General features: G+C 36.8%; 1 long non-coding RNA gene across 17 annotated transcripts in view; it reads left to right on the top strand.

Moving 5' to 3' along the window:
• The window catches only part of LOC103560551 (uncharacterized), a 179,139-nt gene that overhangs the window by 92,207 nt on the left and 68,225 nt on the right, over positions 1-18,707 (top strand). For 8 of the 17 annotated variants that reach the window (XR_011527904.1, XR_011527912.1, XR_011527901.1 and 5 more), the window contains one exon: positions 1,989-2,110. This is a non-coding gene — a long non-coding RNA (uncharacterized lncRNA). Of the gene's footprint in view, positions 1-590; positions 654-1,988; positions 2,111-9,171; positions 9,240-18,707 lie in introns of all 17 variants that reach the window. The other 9 variants (XR_011527902.1, XR_011527903.1, XR_011527911.1 and 6 more) reach the window with 3 other exon arrangements.

Raw genomic sequence — 18,707 nt, 5'->3', positions numbered from 1 at the left:
AATGCTAGTAAATGATAATTTTTGGAGGCATCATTCTTTCTTTTCAGAAGCATTTGTAAATAAATAGGTCCTCAAAAAGACCATGTGGTGACTAGGAGTTGAAAAGACATAGCAGATGACTCTGCTCCTTCCCTCTGTATGTTGCTGCTAAGGTATCAGCAGCCTCGACAGTATCCTTCCCCCAAATGGAGTACCTAATGAGACATTATCATAACACTTTACAAAAGAGGGATTTATTTCCATGGACAGTGTGTGTGACTAAGATGTCATTGAGTGGGACTTGAAGTCAAGAAGAGACCTTAGGAAAGTCACTAAACATCCTTTTTCCTCACTTCTAATAGAAGAACATATTTATTTCATAGAGTTATGTGGAGATAAGCAAGATAATAAAGATGGAGAGGCATACGTGCTAAATGTTCATTTTTTTCATCCCCTTTATTTTTGTTTTTAATACTTCCCTGAGTATTTTCTATGTGTCAATCTTGGACTGACCACTCTGAGTCCTGTTTGGAGGGAGAGAGCTTCTAAAGCATTGACTGCGTACACGCATGGAGGTACCATGTTAATGCTGTATACATTCTCATTGCAAGGCACCACCCATGGCTAGAAACGTGAACATATTAGAAGATCCCATACAAGCAACCTCAAAAAAAGTAAGTTGAAAGATTTTTTTCTTTCTTAGTTGAAAGAAAAAAAAACCTTAGTGAATTGAAATCAACATATATTTCATCAAATGGCAGAAGCCTAGCTTTTCTTGGAATTGTAACAGGGAACACTGGCGAGAAGATTAGTAATGACAACTACACAGGAAAGAATGACATTAATAAAGAAATAATTAAAAGGATTTGTTGCTTGTCATCCATAAAAAAGCATTACTTCCAGTATAGTTAAAGATGCAATCAATCAACACTAGCCAGGGCATTCTCCTGAAGAGACTGGGCAGCTTTCGTGAGCTACGTGCTAACTGATCTAGGGAAAACAGAACCATTGACTGAGCTTTGAAACCCAATTCACAGCATATTTGTATATCACCAGCAATGGTTACATTTGCATTCTCAGAGGGCCATGTTCATAGGTGATCTGTACAGACGGTCTTTGTATACATTGTAGAGCCTCTAAGTGAAATTTCTTCTGTCTTACTGTAAAAGCTTGAGAATTAAAGAAAAAAGTCCTGACTTACTCCTATGTGAATGGACACATAAGATAAACCTTTAAAAGAGCATTAGAATAAGGATTATTTGCATAATTCAAGAAAATTAATTTAATTTTTAAAGCAACAGTGATGCCAAGTTCATGAGCATGTTGTAATGTAACTTAAGATAAAAATTTTTCATGAAAAGCATGGTTCTCCAAATATCAGAATTTTCAGGGAGGAATTAAAGATCATCTAAGTTTAAGTAAAGCATAGTTTAACATCAAAACCATAAAGATCTGTTTAATATTTACAAGTTTGGCAATTTGACTGAATTGGGAAATCATGAGTAAAATCAGTTAATTTATTAAAGATTAAAAGAACTACAACAATTTATTTGTTGGATTGCATAATTATTTGATATGTCATCTTTTGTATCATTCTTCTTGTAAATGTGGTGATTTATAAGTGGTAAATATGCCTTCAGAGAAAAGGAAATGCTCTAGAGAGAAAAAAAGCAAATAAATCCATTTTAGTTATTTTTTAGTACAAGAGGAAGAGTAAATCATGCTGTAAGTTTCCAAAACTATAATTTTGGAAAATGTTTGCTTAGACAATTCAAATGTTAAGATTCCAGAAGTTCAAACACTTCTGGTAATGTTTTAATTATAGTGGTGTAATTAGCCCCCTTTGGACTAAAGCTGTTCCTTTTGATTATGCAACGAAGGTAATAAGTTTATGGCAGCTTCATCACTTTCCTTTAAACTTTTAATTATCAATAATTAATCAAAGAAGAATAAGTTCCCACTGCTCATTCAGCGTTTTTAGGACGATACTTTTATTTGACTCCCTGCAGGTCCCAGGAGGGCCATGCTGGGCTTCAGTGTCCGCCTTGACTAGCTGATGCTTCACGGAACTTTACCACTCTCCAAGCCACATCTAAGAAGAGCCTTCTACACACCAAGCTTACTGAACTAGGTAAGACTCTCACAGGGCCGTAGGGCCCTCCCTTCAGACCATAAGTTAAACCAGCACCTGGATATCTTTTGCACCCTAGTCTTTGTGCTCTGTAGTATTGCCTATACTGTGATAGTATCTGGGTATGACTACTTGTTTTCAGAATGGTTGTTTCTTTTTTTGTCTTAGTCTTGATATTTTACATTTCAAAATTACTATACAGCTACTTCTAAATATGCTTTTTTGTATTTAATTAATAAGTAGGCTGAGCTGTCTAATAATAGACAACGTTATTGTTTCACCAAGGATTAGAAAAGCAAATATGCTGTCGTTCTAACAAGCTATCTTGAAATCAGCCTCTGACTCATTACTTGACTTGGTTCTTTTTTGGGGTATGAGAGAGAGTTACTTGGAATTCCTCTTCCTCAGCTTCAAATCCCAGATCAATAATCTGATAGTTATTAAATTCATAGGTTGTTAGAAAAGCCTTGCACAAATTGCATGTGTTTGCTTCCTGTATCCCTTCCCAAATAACAGTTCTTAGAGGTTTTTTATACTCTGTACTTACTTAAATATGAATCCATATTCATATTTACAAAGTTGGATGCCAAGATCTTAAAATAATTGCAACTGGAAAAATGCCATTTGAGAGATGGTAAATAGATTCTAAGTTTCAGAGCAGAAGAGGGAATTTAGGCTGAGAATTAAACCTCCTTTGGTATGGGTGGGACCAGTTTTAACCAACTAGATATAAAGCAAATATCTAATTCATAATACTCAGGATACCCAGAAGTAGAGAAGTAATTAAATACAGATGCCCCAGACTGAAATGTTGAATTGGATACTTGTTAAGCATATGCCCTAGAAGAACCCAATATATTTTCTCCTAAATAAGGCTTTTGGCTAGACTCTCCCTGAAAACGAATGACTGTCATTGACAGATGGGTTTTCTTTCTCCCCTTTCTCTTTCTTTCCTCCATATATTTGTTCACTGATGGCTGGAAGACTGGAAGGATATGCAAACATAATCTCCGCCTTCTAATATAAGAGGAACTGGTTGTGACACTTTCCAAACTTTGGAGAATGTTCCCCTGACTGTTGTGATAGTTTTTTATAAATTCCTCCACCCTTGACTACCATTTGGGCAGGCAGGGGGCAGGTGTTGGACTAAGGTTTTAGACTGAGGCAGGTAGGGGGATGCTACTTACCTTTTTATGGCTGGGAACATGTGCATGTGGATTCTCAATTGGAAGGACAAGGTCTTAACTTCAGTTGAGAAGAGCTAGGCAACTCCTATAATGTTGGCAGGTAAAATACTGAGAACGATTTGAGGGGCTAATAAAAACCAAGCAACTGCTTGTGAAGGGACTAATGGGGAGTTATGTTTTCTTTTCCTGCATTACAATTGTCTTCCATTTAGGTATGGCTTCCACTTGGTCTTAGCTATGCTTTGGGAATCTGAGGGCAGGCTATGTACATACTCAAACAGAGGCAACCCAGAAAGTGTAATGGTGTCGCATGCATGCATTCCTGGGTGAGTCCTCAGTGGTAGGGGAAACTGTGGAACAAAGGATGGTGTTAAACTGCTGTTACTTAGGTAAAAAGGAAGAGTGACTCTTGAAGGCTAGAGAAAATGGGACCATCTGGAGGACTAAGATTTGAAGAATGTGTAACCATTATTGTTATCACCATCGTCTTCACTAATAATAATGCCTGAAATTTGTACTTTTTTGAAACTGCTTCACCCTCATATCATCTTACTTGCTTTTTATCTGAGGTGTTGAGTATACAGTACCATTAGGAAATATCTGTTTCACAAGAAACTAGCCTAATGATAAAATAAGACACACTAATTTAATCACTTGGGGAAATTTCAGTGTCCCAAATCTGTATATAATAATAATAGTGTACATTTAGTGAGTTTTCACTATGGGCAATTACATTTTTTTACACTTAGTTTTTCTTTATATTAGTTTTCTCATACATTTATTCATATGTACAAAATGCACAAATATACATACATAAAATACACATGTAGCTATGAAAATACACACATGCAGAATACACTGCATTTACTTTTTCATTTAATCCTCCCTATGACAGTATGAGATAGGAACTCTAATAACTTTCACTGCACAGATATGGTAAGAAAGGTAAAGAGATTAAATACCTTCAAGATGTGGAAGGTGGTATGAATCTAGACCTTTGAATTGCAGGGACTTCTTTCTTAGTCTCTGCCCCAGAGGACATCAGTATTCATGATCTTAAGGCAGTTTCCTAAAGAGTTCCTATGTATTAAGAGTTGGTTGAAAAATATGGAGATAATCTCTGATTTAAGTTGTGTTGCAAAGGAAAACACTTCTCACTTTTTTATATTCATTATATTTGTAATGACTAAACATTTATAATATTTGTAAGTGGGGATACATTTAAATGCAATGTCATATACTCTGAAAGTGTAGTATATTTTTGTTACTTGGTTTAAAATTCATCACAGAAGTCATTTTTCTCCCAAGAAATGTCTGAGTCTATTAGCTTAAAAGATCATATTGGTGATCTGACAGTATGCATATTTTTAAAAAAAGTTCAACTGTACTTAACATGCATTAGTGACAAATAGCTGTATATTTGTGGTCTCTATAAAGAGCTAAGCTTATTTGTCATTTTCTTCCTAACCAGTTAACCACTCCTTCTTTGCAAACATCAGTAACCTGACTTGAAACAGAAAAAAAGGCTATTTTATAAATTAATGTTTCCAATATGTAAGCACTGTCCTATAAGTGAAAATAGAATTTACCTTTATTGGGCACAGACCTTTCATTTCGAGTGAGATATTTGACTGAAGAGGAGGAAACATATTACAATTTATGGTACTGCTCTGCCTTGATTACATAATGATTACATGACCCGAGTCATGATTGACAAGTTCCTAAATATTAACAGACATCATTTTAGTCTTCAGCTGTTAACAGCAAACACTGTTATAAGCTTTGTGTAGCTGTAGGGCTGACTTGGAAAGGATCTGTAAATGCACCAGGAGTTTATGCAGGTTTGGTAATTAGAGGAGCATGTATGGAAAAACTGCAGAAAGGGTGAAAAAGGGCAGGAGAAAGAGAAGCTGAGTATGAAGCATTACGTGAGCATACATTAAAATTAAATACAATGGAGCTTTCCTGATTTAAATTTATTCAGGAAGTCAGAAATAACTGCTAGTTATGTGACATAATTGACCATGAAAATGTAGGTACTGAAAGCTGCTTATCCATTAAGAATGCAATAAATGATGTCTGCGACCCAGGTGCGTGGGTGCAGGAGAAGCCCAGAAATAAATGGAAAAAATGAGTCAACAGTACTTATGGAACTGCCTGCTACTCTAAGGAAAGAGAACCCATGGTTGTAGAAGTATTTTGTTAAGCAGTGAGTGTACATCTCCTATGAAAGAGTAGCTAAATCTTCCGTATGTCAATACTCAGTAGCCATCAAATGAGTAAAACTAGAACTAAATAGGTTTAATGTGACAATCACAAGGAACCTTTGGAAGCAGACTCTTGAGAAGTAGACCTTTTACAGGAGAAAGGAGAAGGAGCTTGAGGAGTGACGTTCTAGGTTCTTATAAAGGTGAAAGTAGTCTCTGTCAATGTGTAGTTGGAAGAGCATCTATATTAGAATCAACAGCAGCCACAGTGTCTGTTAAAAATGCTGACTCCCTAAGACATTCCATGCACATGGATTGGAAGAATAAACATAGTTAAAATGTCCACACCATCTAAGGCAATCTACAGATTCAATGCAATCCCAATCAGAATCCCAATGAAATTCTTTGCAGAAATAGAACAAAGAATCCTAAAATTTATACGGGTCAAGAAAAGACCCTGAATTGCTAAAGCAATCCTGAGAAAAAAGAACAAAGCTGGAAGCATCACAATCCCTGACTTAAAAACATGCTACAAAGCTACAGTAATCAAAACAGCATGGTACTGGTACAAAAACAGGTACACAGATCAATGGAACAGAATTGAAAGCCCAGAAATAAAACCACATATCTATGGACAGCTAATCTTTGACAAAGGAGCTGAGAACATACAATGGAGAAAAGAAAGTCTTTTCAACACATGGTGGTGAGAAAACTGGACAGCCACATGTAAAAGAATCAAAATAGACCATTCTTTTATACCATTCACAAAAATAAACTCAAAATGGATCAAAGACCTAAAGATAAGACCTGAAACCATAAGGCTTCTACAAGAATATATAGGCAGTTCACTCTTGACATCAGTTTTAAAAGGATCTTTTTGGACACCATGTCTTCTCAGACAAGGGAAACAATAGAAAGAATAAACAAATGGGACTTCATCAGGCTAAAAAGCTTCTTCAAGGAAAGGGAAAACAGGGTTGAAACAAAAAAACAACCCAGCGATTGGGAAAAAATATTTGCAATCATATATCCAACAAGGGGCTAATCTCCATAATAAATAAAGAAGTCACACAACTCAACAACAAAAAATCAAACGATCTTACCAAAAAATGGGCAGGGGACATGAACAGACATTTCTCCAAAAAAGATATACAGATGGCCAATAAGCACATGAAAAGATGCTCATCATCACTGATCATTAGGGAAATGCAAATCAAAACTACACTAAGATACCACCTTACACCCGTTAGAATGGCTAAAATAACCAAAACAAAAAGTAACAAATCTTGGAGAGGTTGTGGAGCAAAAGGAACCCTCATACACTGCTGGTGGGAATGCAAACTGGTACAGCCACTATGGAAAAACAGTATGGAGATTTCTCAAGAAATTAAAAATAGAAATACCATATGACCCAGACATCCAACTACTGGGTATCTATCCAAAGAACTTGTAATCAGCAGTTCCAAAAGAACCATGCAACCCTATATTCATTGTAGCATATTTACAATAGCCAAGATGTGGAAGCAACCTAAGTGCCCATCAACTGATGACTGGATGAAGAAGATATGGTATATATATATACAATGGAATACTACTCAGCCATATGAAAGGATAAAATCATCCCATTCACAATAACGTGGATGGACCTGGAGGGTATTACGTTAAGTGAAATAAGCCAGATAGAGAAAGACAATCTCTGTATGACTCCATTCGTATGTGGAAATTAAACACGTAGACTAAGAGAACAGATTAGTGGTTACCAGGGGAAATGTGGGGTGGGGGGTGGGCCCAAAGGGTGAAGTGGCACACCTACAACACGACTGACAAACAATAATGTAAAACTGAAATTTCACAAGGTTGTAAACTATCATAATCTCAATAAAAAGTTAAAAAAAAAATGCTGACTCCCTGTACCCAACCTAGACTGGCTGAAACAGAATTTCCAGGGGATGGGCCCAGGAATCTGCATGCATTAACAAATCCATCCAAGTGATTCTTACACCCATCAAGTGAGAATCAGCTTATTACAGAGTTTTTGAATGGAGAAATCTTTAGAGAATAGAATTTTGAGTGTGGTAGTAAATCTTTTGTAAGAGACAAACAAGTGGAAGATTCAGAGAAGAAAGCATGTAGGACATTTTAAAGCCCTAGGAAATTTTAAAGAAGGAGGGGATTTTTGAATCAATGGTAACTCAGATCATCTTGAAAAGGATTCATCATTACCCAGCCAGAGGAGGAGTCAGGCAGGAAGGCCCTGGAACTGCAGGTGGAAGACGGCCTGTAGACCCTACAAGGCCAAGGGGATTGGCAACAACTTTGCACCAAGAGGTCACAAAGGTGTTAGGTGGCAGCTCTGTGTACTGCTGCTGCACTGCCTACGTTCCTGGACTTGTATTTCAAAAAATGTGAACCGGTTTTTGGCAGATTGCTTACATTTGCTAAGGACTATTCATTTCTGCTAAAGTAAGTGGGAATGCAGTACACATCAAGATAAAAAATCTCTGATACAACTCTAGATATTTAACATTCTGAAAGAAAATATCAAGATTGGCTTGGTATGGGGGAGAGGGGAGGACAGGGACTTTTTCTTTTCTTCTGGTTGGTGATTGTGATACTGGAAGAGAATAAAACTATGAGAAGTAAACAGCAAGGGCATGTGGATGGTACTGAGTGAAATAAAGAGTTTCTGGTAAGGGTTTCGCAAGCACTTCATGAAAACCATGAAAAGTATATTTGGAAGAACGATGAGACCTCATGTTTGGGTTTTAATCTGAATTTTAATGGATGGGAAGAAAAACTCCTAATAAAACTGACATAAAAGATTGCAAGTAGGAGACAGAAAATGAGAGCCAGATGAAAAATGACCATGGCAGGAAAAAATTTCCATGATTTTTAGGTGGATATAACAGGGAGTAATATTTCTGCTTCCAGGTATCTGTTGTTGAAAACACACAGTATAAATGATTACCAAAGTAAACTTCAAATTTTAATACAGGAATACAAAATGTTATTGTATTATTATAATGTATTGTATGATACAAAATGTATCATAGGCATAGCCGAGAATTCACTTGGGACTCAGCTAATGTGGCATTAGAAAAGAGTAATTTGATCAAAGATCTGAAATCTAATTAAAACAAAGAAGGAGCAGTTTTGTAGGATATGGATAAATGACTCCTGATACAGGTCACAAAATTCTCATGCAGCTAAGGTACAACCAGAAAATTCAGCTGACTTAACAAATCCTGTGACACTATCGCCTTAAAGTAGAGCGCAGTCTTTAAAACAAAGTTTCTATTTTTCTCTCATATATTTGTTAACATTTTGTTGCATTTTATTCCAACATTTTTCTTACACTTTTTACATTGTGATTTAATGGTAGCTATGAGTTTTAGACCACATGTTCCATTAATATCATATAACAAGTATATTTCTATATCATTAGTTTTTAATAAATGGTATTTTAATGATTGCATAATGTTATGGATGACCCACTAATGAACTTAATTAATCTGTTGTTACAGATTTATGTTCTTTTGAGTATTTTTCCTATTGTAAGGCTGTGGTGAAAAGTTTTCATTAGAATAGAATTCTGGAAAAGTAGTTGTAGTCAAAGGATATAAACAGTTTTTCATTTCTGGACATAATTTGCACAATTATTTTCCAGGAATGTTATTCCAATAGATAGTCTCACCAGAAGTTTGTGAATGTTTCCATCTCAATGGACCTTCTCAGGTACCATATGTTATAATAATAGTTATTTTTTCACTAATTTGAGAAGGAAAATTGTATATGACTATAGTCTTAATATACTTAATGATTTGTGCTGAAGTTGGATTTGTATGTTTATTAGTCATTTTACTTCTTCGTTTATATATATGTTTGTATGTGTGTGTGAAATTAGTTTTTATACCTACTTAACCATAAAGGACTTAGTTCTTTTTTTTTCCCTCCATTTATATGTAGTCATTACTACATAGCTGATTCTCAGTCTACAGTTTGTCTCCCAATTTGGTTGGTAGTGTTCTTTGGAATCTCTAGGCTTTTGGTGTGTGTGTAACACACCTTGGTTTTCTGTGCTATTGTAGATTTCCCACTTTTTGGATATGTTGGCCATTTTATGATAATTTTGGGGAGGGCATGGGGAGCTAGACACTCGTGCACACAGTTACTCATCCAGTAGTGGGTCTTTAACATATTCTTGCGTTTTTCTGTGTGGACCTCCAGGAATAGGGTTTTCTTCATTAAAGAAATCTTGCATCCTGAAAAATAGAGGAGTCTCATCTGATTCTGGCTCCTTGAGGATGTTAGCAAGATTTCCTTGCATCCTAAAGCACCTCTACCCTGGAACATCTCATGTCATATTTGTACCTTCTGAAAACAAAGCCTGAACCTTTACTATGGAGAGCTTTCAGCAAAGGATTCTTGTAGCCATCATTAGAAAGTACTGGATAGTTGTTTGGATGTTTTGTTGTTGTTTTTACCAGTACCCAATAATTCTTCAAATTCACACTCTGATTTGATAGTTAAACCCATCTCCTTATTCATTCTGCCTGAATTAACCAGCAGCTCCTAAGAATAGACTCTTTTCAGCTTATATCTGGTACATATCAGGATTCTTTTTTTTTTTAACAAGGCAAATTTTGTTGGTTATGTATACAACCAAGGTTCTGATCCATTATACATGCTTTGAATAAGCTTATAAAGAAGACCCAAAGTAAGTAATCCTAAGAACTGCTTTCTCTCTTATTTTGTATGATGAATAATAAGGTCCTTCCTGCCTCCCTCTCTCTGCTTTCTTCCTTGCTTCCTCCCGCCCTCCTTTCTTCCTTCCACCTTTCTTCTTAATAACGATGTCTATGTAATATTCTTGGGGAACAGCTTTTGTCATCTTTTATAGTTTTTGATATCAAATAATCATTTTTTGTTTCTTCCTAGGTAGTTATTAATTTCCCTTTGATTTCTTTTTTGATCTCAATGTTAGCTCAGAATATATTTCAGTTTCCAAGTAATTTTCTTGCCACATTTTTACTATTAATTTCCATGTTTATTGGATTATGATCAGAAAATGTGATCTCTGCTATTTAAATTTGTTAAAGTTTTCTTTGTAGATGAGTTCATGTATTTTCATAAATGTTCCACATATACGCAAAATTTTTATATTTGTAAAGATGTGACTATGCATGTTTTATTTTTTCTTGTTTGTATTATTAAAGTTCGCCATGGGCTTTTTATTTTTAGTTTACTAGAGTTGTTTAATCCTGAATGAGGCATATTGAAGACTCCAACTATGTTTTTATTAGTCCTCCTGGAATTTCTTGAATATTTGCATTTTCTAGTTAGCTGTTGTGTAGTATGTTCTAAACAGATTTATGACTGTTATGCTGTCTTTAAAATGTTGCTTTACGAAGCGGGGTTAATGTCGGATAAGCACAGACCCCAGATTTTGCCAAAGGCACACAGCCCTCTAGTTCCCTCGCCACCCTCAGCTGAGGCTGAGTTAGGAAAGAGTGGCAGAGGCTTTTAAAAGCACAAGAAGACAGAAGCCTGTAAGCTCTGACCTCCCCTTCATCCCGAGAGGTCAGTGGTTTGTCCCCTGGGGGAAGACCCCACCAGATCCCTGCCCACCTGTTTTTCCTCCACTGTACATAGAGCAGATCGGGGAGGAGGCAAGACTCTTTGATAACCTGGGTTTTTGGGGTGGGGAGCCCCTGACGGGTTTGTCTGTATTTGCACCCTGTTGTGTGTCTGAGGTGCTGTGGCTGTCCCCTCCTCCTGCCCTGGGCCATTTGTATCTCCTGGCTTTGTAATAAATGCTGCATGCTCTCCGAAAATAAATAAAAAAATAAATAAAATAAAATAAAATGTTGCTTTTATCATTAGAACCTTTTTCTAAATATGCTGTTTCAAGAGCTTGAATCACATATTTCTGAACGGTCTGTCATCATCTGTTTGGATTATCTATATAAATTGTAAAAGTCATTGCTCATCACCATTTTAGCCCTTATTTATTTTCCCCTATTGTGAGTCTTGGTTCTGTTTCATTTGTGTTAGATGAAGCAGTTAGTCATGTATTTCCCTGAGATCTGTTATGTGGGTCATCCCCTCTCAGACTACTTGTACATTCTCAAACATCTATTTGTACTATGACAGATGACTGATATGTTGGCTGGATATAGGATTACTGAGTTAAGTTCTTTTTTCTTAGTAGTGATTCAACCATTCTCTAGCTTTTAGAGTGGCATAAGAGATACCATAAGTGTCAGTATACTACTTCTTTATTTGAAGTTGACTTCTTCTTGGCCTAATACTTGTAGGTCTTTCCCTTAATTTACTAATTTCATGAATTTTACATGCCATGCTGACTCTGTCTTTTGTCGTCAATCAGGATTGAGACCTTCAGACTCAGTCTCAATCCTGATTGAGTTTCAATGTTTTCAATGCAAGATTTTTTTTTTCTGTTGTTTATTACCTATCCTCTATTTGTTACTTTATTTGTTTCTGGAACTATCATAGCCATATTTCAGGTTTCTTGGATATTTCCTTTAAGTCTTCTAAATTTTCTAAGATTTCCTTACTATACGTTTTGAGATATTTCTTTCACTTTTTTGTTTTGGTTCTATTTCTGGGCTCAATTGTGGATATACATAATCTATTAGATTGTATAGTAGAGAAATCATGTTTCTTATTTTATGCAAGAGAAACTCCTTAGTATTATTATTATTCTGTTCAAATTGTTGTCTTTCTCCTTGTAGTAGGCAGAATTCTAAGATGGCCTCCAGAATTCTCTCCTCCTGATGTGCACACTTGGTGTACCCCTTGCCTTGAGTATGGGTGAAATCCCTGAGTTTGAGGGGATAGTTACCCATTTGATTAACTTATGGTATATGGCACATGAGAAATAACTTATGGTATATGGTGTATGATGGGATAGTGACTCCCATGATTACATTATGTTATTCTCCTGCTGACCTTGAAGAAACAAGATGCCATGTTACGAGAGGGCTCAGGAGCATCTAGGAGCTGAGAGTGACTCCCAGCCAACAGCCAGCAAGGAATGAGGACCTCAGTCATACAATTACAAGGAATAGAATTCTGCTAACATCCAAGTCAGCTTGGTAAAAACCCTGAGATTCAGATGAGATTGGATCCCTGGCTGTCACCTTGATTTCAGCCTCAGGAGACACTGAGCAGCTAAGTCATGCCCAGGCTCCTGCCAAATTAATAAATTAGTGTTTTTAAGCTGCTGATTTTGTAGTAATTTGTTATGCAGCAAAAGAAAATGAATACATCTCTCTAGCAGTTAAGCAGATTGTCTTTTTTTCCCCTTATTATTTTCTTGCTGATAATTCCCCTTAGATGGGATGTGAGTTTCCCTCATCTCTGATCTCTGATCTGGTTGTTGGAGAGGCTCAGGTAAAGAATGAATGGCTCAGTGCAGAAGCAGGCAGGATTCCTGTCTCCACCAAAACCCCCAGAGGGTACTTTGTTTCCCAGGATTCTCTCACACTTTCTTAGCCTCTGGAAGAAGAAGGTTCCATTCACCAATTTTATGACTTCTTGGCCTCATGGGGTCCAGAGAGAGTAGTCATATACACATAAGGTTGGTGTTCACTATCTTTCAGAGAGTCTACAGAACTCTAAAGGCCAACATCTTTTTAAAATCTAAAGCATCTGATCACTCTATAACTTTTTGATTCTAGTGTCTAGGCTCTCACCAGCTCGTGAAGGAGAAAGCACCACACTATTTCTCTCCCACAGAGACCAAAATCTTGCTTGCGCCCATTTTTTCTTTGTCCCAACAACTTTTGTCTTAGGAAGGCTGACTAAGTTTTGGAGCGGAGGAACAGCAAGCTTTATTCATGTTGTCATCTTCCCCAAATTCTCTGCCAGGAGTCTCTTTGCTGTGGTCTCAAATGAGAAACTCATTTTTCAGATGAAACACTGCTATTAGTAAGAGAGAGAGGGACCAAGGGAAGGAGAATATATGTATATTTACAAATTTATACATCAGTTACATGGGCTCTTGTAATATAGACAAAATGTTAGTGAGGCAGGTAGCAGAGTACTTAAGATCATGGACTGTGGGTTTGGATTGCCTAATTCCTCCATTTACTGAGCATATGACTTTGGTAACTTATATTATCGTTTAATACGTTGGTTGATATATTGATTCAGTGGAGGTAATGATAGAATCTACTTCACAGGTTGGTGTGAAGATTAAAGGAATTAACATATGTAAAATACTTAGAGTCAGAACTAGTGTATGGGCTTAATAAATATTGTAATTATTATAAAAAATACTCTAAAGATATTACAAAAGGATGAATTAAGCATCAATCATTAATTCGATTTTATTTGTTAATATACCAAAACATTGTGTGCAATAACTCTTAGAATATCAAATTTTAGGGAAAGCAATATATTGAATATGTTAGGATTATCACTATTGTTTATTTCTTCGTAATGTGGCTAGTAAAGAACTAGTATTTGTAATAGAATGTCAGTTTTTTCATTTTCTCGCTGTTTGCTTGTGTTATTAGTGTTACTTCAATCCTCAGTGTCCTCACATCAATCTTCCTAGCTACTTATCTATTTTGTGAGGGCTAGTTTGGTTCAAACTAAATAATCTATCTGTACATATACCAAACTGGGCACAAGTAAACTGCTGTATGTTGCAGACCTGAAAGCAAAGCTACCTCTAAGGATGCTACTCTCAAACCCTCCATGTTGTAGAGCTTCCATTATTTCCTCATAGACCCAGAGTGGGCACCGCAGTTATCTGTGTCTGTTAAGTGTTAATAAACTTTTGTTTTTTGGATTATAGATAGAAGTATATATACATTCATGCTGTGATATTTTCTGCTTACCAATCCTGGAATAACACCTCTTACTTTTGAGGTCATTGATCTAAAAGACTTCTAAAATAATATTTGATGATGATCAAATACTTTATTAAGCACCTGTTTGTGCTAGAGGATGCACTCATGCAGTAAGGAGCATCTCGCAACATAGGTGCAGAAACTGAAAACTTAATAAAGGAGTTATTTGTCTTCATGTGCAGTGAAAAACAACTTAAAATAGTTTTCTCTAGTTTAGTATTTAAACAGTATACTTGTCCTTTTTGGTTGTTACAGAATTATCACAGGTAATTTTACTTTCTCGAGCACTTATATGCAAAGCACATAGAGATGTTTCAAATGCTATCTCATTTAATTCTATTGGTAATTTGGTAGTTGTTTTGATAGTTGTTTGTGGTAGCTGTTTTTACCTGTGTTAAATATCAAGGAAACTGAGGAGCAGAAATATGTTGAAGCTAACAGGTCTAGTAAGTGGCAGAGGTGAGATTCAAAACCACAGCCTTCTGGCCTCAGATTCTTTCCTTTTAGGCTCTACATTATATCAGATGATTTCCATAATTTTAATAGCAAGTGGAAATGATTAGGACTATGTGTTAAGTATCTTTATATCTCTACAGCCTGGTACAGTGATTGTCTTATAATAAATCCTTCTAAAATGACACCAGTGGTAAAGAAAAAAAAGAAGAAGAACGCAAGAGACTAAACATTGAGAAGGTGTTGGGTGGAAAGTTACCAGGGATCTTGACAGGGCATAGAAATTAGTAATTTGGATAATCGGGTGATAGTAATGTTGGTAACAATCAGCCTCCAACTGAAATCCCAAGGTTGCTAGCTATGTTGTTTAAACTTGAGGCCGTTTTTTCCTTTATAATAATTTGCCTTCTCAGTCCTTCCCCAAACCTTCTCAAATCATTTATGTGACTAATACATAGAGTTTGTTACAATATCTTTTTCACTTGTAAAAGGCTTTATATGTTTCGAAGAACTTTTGCTTTTATTTTTTAATGACTTTTGAGATTATTTAGACAGCTGCAAGAAGCAGATCATACAAGGGATGGGAATAAAAAGGAGCATTTCCACCTTAGAAATGGGGCATGGGGGCAGAGGTAGTATATAAGCTCCAGGGAACACAGCTATGGAACAAGTAATTGGACGTGTTATGGAAGGTGCACATTTACCAGGAGGGTCAGGAAAAACTACTATGAAGATGGGGTAGAAGAACATTCCAGGTGAGCAATAAAAGTATGTACAATGATGAGAAAGAACACTGCATGATCCAGAAGCTCAAAGAAGGCCAAATGTAAAGAGCACAGGGGAGAATGGCAAGAGATGATGCTGGAGTTGTAACCAGGAGGCTGACCATCTAGGACCTTATAGGGTCTGTTAAGTCATTTGAACTTTATCCCAAGGGAAATGGAAGAACACTGAAGAGTTGGTTTAAAGTTGAGCAATGACATGATCAGATTTATATCTCTTGGACTGGAAAGTAGAAGATGGATTACAGAAAATAAGAATGGAAGGGGTAAGTCAACTAGGAAACACTTGCCATGTACCTGGCAAGAGATAAGATTGGCTTGGAATAGTATGAGGAAGGGGAAACGAACATAAAAGGATGGCTTCAGAAGATGGAGATGATTGTTTGGACAGTGTGGAGCAGGAGAGGGAGAAGTCAAGGATGACCTCTAGTTTCTGGTTTGACAATGCTGGTAGGGGGCAAATTTAGGGGGAAAGATGATGAGGTCACTTTGGGATGTTTGCCTTGAACTGTCCCTGAAACATACAAATGGAGAAGGAAAGTCGACTGTTGGAAACATGGGTGTGCTGCTCAATTTGGGATCTTTCAGCATATAGCTATAACGGAAGGTGTGAAGATAGACTGAAGAGACTATGGATTGAGAAGAGAGAACAGAGGGTGAGAACTCTGATTTGCTGGAGGATGTTTAGCCAGGAAAGAGAAAGGTTGCTAAAAACAGAGTATCCCAAGAAGAAACAACAGGATCAGTTGTATCAGGTATTTCCAAGCAGTCAAAAAAGATGCGAATCAGAAAGTTTCTCCTGGGTTTGATAACATGGAGGTCACTGGCCTTAGCAGGGGAAATTCGGTGGAGTTGTAGGAGCTGAAGCCAGACTGGAATGGGCTCACAGATGTATGGGACATGAGGAAATAGAGGGAATTAAAGTAAAATTTGACTGTGAGAAAGAGATAGGGGAGGATGACTAGTAGATAAGAATGGGAGACTAAAGGAGGTTTTTAAATTATGTTTTATTTTTTATAAATTTCAAGAGGCTTAAACATACACAAGTTCTCATAAGGAGAAATAAGTAGAGAAGCAGATATTGTGACCTCAGTCTTCTCTAAATCACACAGCTAGAGAGAGAGCTGGGATTCGCAGTTCTAGTTTGGGGATTCTGGCTTTACTGTTGTAGAGTTAAATTATGACCTTGAATTAAACTGGGGAAAGATATGATAAAGCATCAGATTTTTACACATATTGAATTGTGAAAGAGAGAATCTATAGCAAGCGGTGCCAGGTCACTATTGCAATTGTAAAGTTATTATGAAATTATGAGTGTGTATGTGTCAGGTTGTCCCAAAGGGTAGAGCCATGAGCATATTAGGTTATTGCTTTGTGAGGCGGGATGGATGGACCTGGTCATTTGCACAGAGCACTTGCATTAGTCTGGCTGAGATTTTGGCAGAAGACCTACCTTCAAACTATTTTTATTATTTTTATTGTTGTCAACAATTTTTGCATAGTGTTGGAATTTGAGAAGTAGAGGCAGTCTAGGCCCACTTCTGACCACCCCCTTCCTGGTTACTGATATCCTAAAAGAGGAACAATTGCTAATCTTAATGGTCAGAGGTCCAGAATATTCTCTCCATCAGTTTTGCAAGTGATTAAGTTTTCCCTATTAAAGACATGTAGCCGATCTCTTCCTCCATAAATTTTTCTACATAAGACATGATGATCGTGAGGTCAGAGGGCTATGCTCAGCAGCTGTTACCAATGCCCTTTCTCCATGCAGTCGGCCATTGGATTATCAGAGGCTGGCAGTGATTTATCAATAAAATAAAATAACTAAATTCCATTTGGTTATTAATTCTTTGCATGATCATTCTTTGAAACCCCATGGCAGGGGACAAAAATGGGCAGAGATGATTTATAGGGCAGGATTTGGACTTTCCCCTATCTCTGGCAGTAATATCTGTGGGTCCTAGACAAGTCCTAGTAACAATAGAGGTGATAGATTCTTTTAATAAGTTTATCCAAAATATCACTGATAATAAGTCACCATTTGGGAGACATTGTTTGCAAAAATGCCTGCAAACCTCTGCCCTTACTTTTATCCATGCCTTTTGTCATGTGACCTCTCACTATGGAGTAAAGTCTGTTTCCTCACCCATAAATCAAGACTTTCTCAGCCAATAAAATTCAGTGGAAGTGATGGTATGGCAGCTCTACACTCAGGCCTCATGAAGCCTTGAGTGCTTCTGGTTTCTTTCTTAGGGCCCCTACCAGGGCCATGTGAATAAGCCCAGGCTAGTCTGCTGCAGTCACCAGAGCTGTTTAAACCCAGTTATCCCAGCTGAGGCCCCAGAGATGGAGAGAGCCCAGCCAAGATCAACAAGGCCACTGGCCCAACTTACAGCTGACCACAAGACATGAAGTTGTCATGACCAGGACAGCTTGACTGAGTGTAGCCTAAATTGCCAACACTCAGGATTATGAGCTAAGTAGTTATTTTTTTAGGTGACTAAGCTTTGGTAAGGTTTGTTACCCGGTAATAGCTAACTGATATACAATTCTGTTGTACCCCATTTATGATGATCATGTCTGTCATCACCCAAGAGATGTCCTCATTGGGGACAGTGGGTAGCTATTAAGTGGCTGCACTCTCATTAGTCTGAACATTGTACAACACAATTTACACACAGACATTCCTGGGAGCTCAAATTTTGCTGGTATCTCAGATTCTGATGCAAATAAGCAACTATACTCATTTGAAATTATTTATTATGCCAGTTGTTTACATACAATATGTTTCTGGGCACAATACAGATTGCTTTTATTATAAACCACAGGATATGACCTACAGGAAACAGCACATTTTTCCTTGTCTTATTTTACACTATAATCAGTACGTTTAAGTTGCAGAGTGAATCCAGAATATCAATCTGTTTAGCATGCCTTCATTTAATTCACTAACAACATATAATATATGTGCATTTGGCAGTTAAAATGAAAAATAATGAGGCACTTAGAGAAATTAGATTACTACATTATAGTATAACAAGAATTTAATGATACAAGTAACATATACCCCTCATGCATTTTGGTAT

The sequence above is a fragment of the Equus przewalskii genome, chromosome 16, assembly GCF_037783145.1.
Source record: "Equus przewalskii isolate Varuska chromosome 16, EquPr2, whole genome shotgun sequence".
In the NCBI taxonomy this organism is placed as follows: domain Eukaryota; kingdom Metazoa; phylum Chordata; class Mammalia; order Perissodactyla; family Equidae; genus Equus; species Equus przewalskii.
The sequence above is the reverse complement of the archived record's forward strand: the minus strand, read 5'-3'. Positions and strand labels throughout refer to the sequence as shown.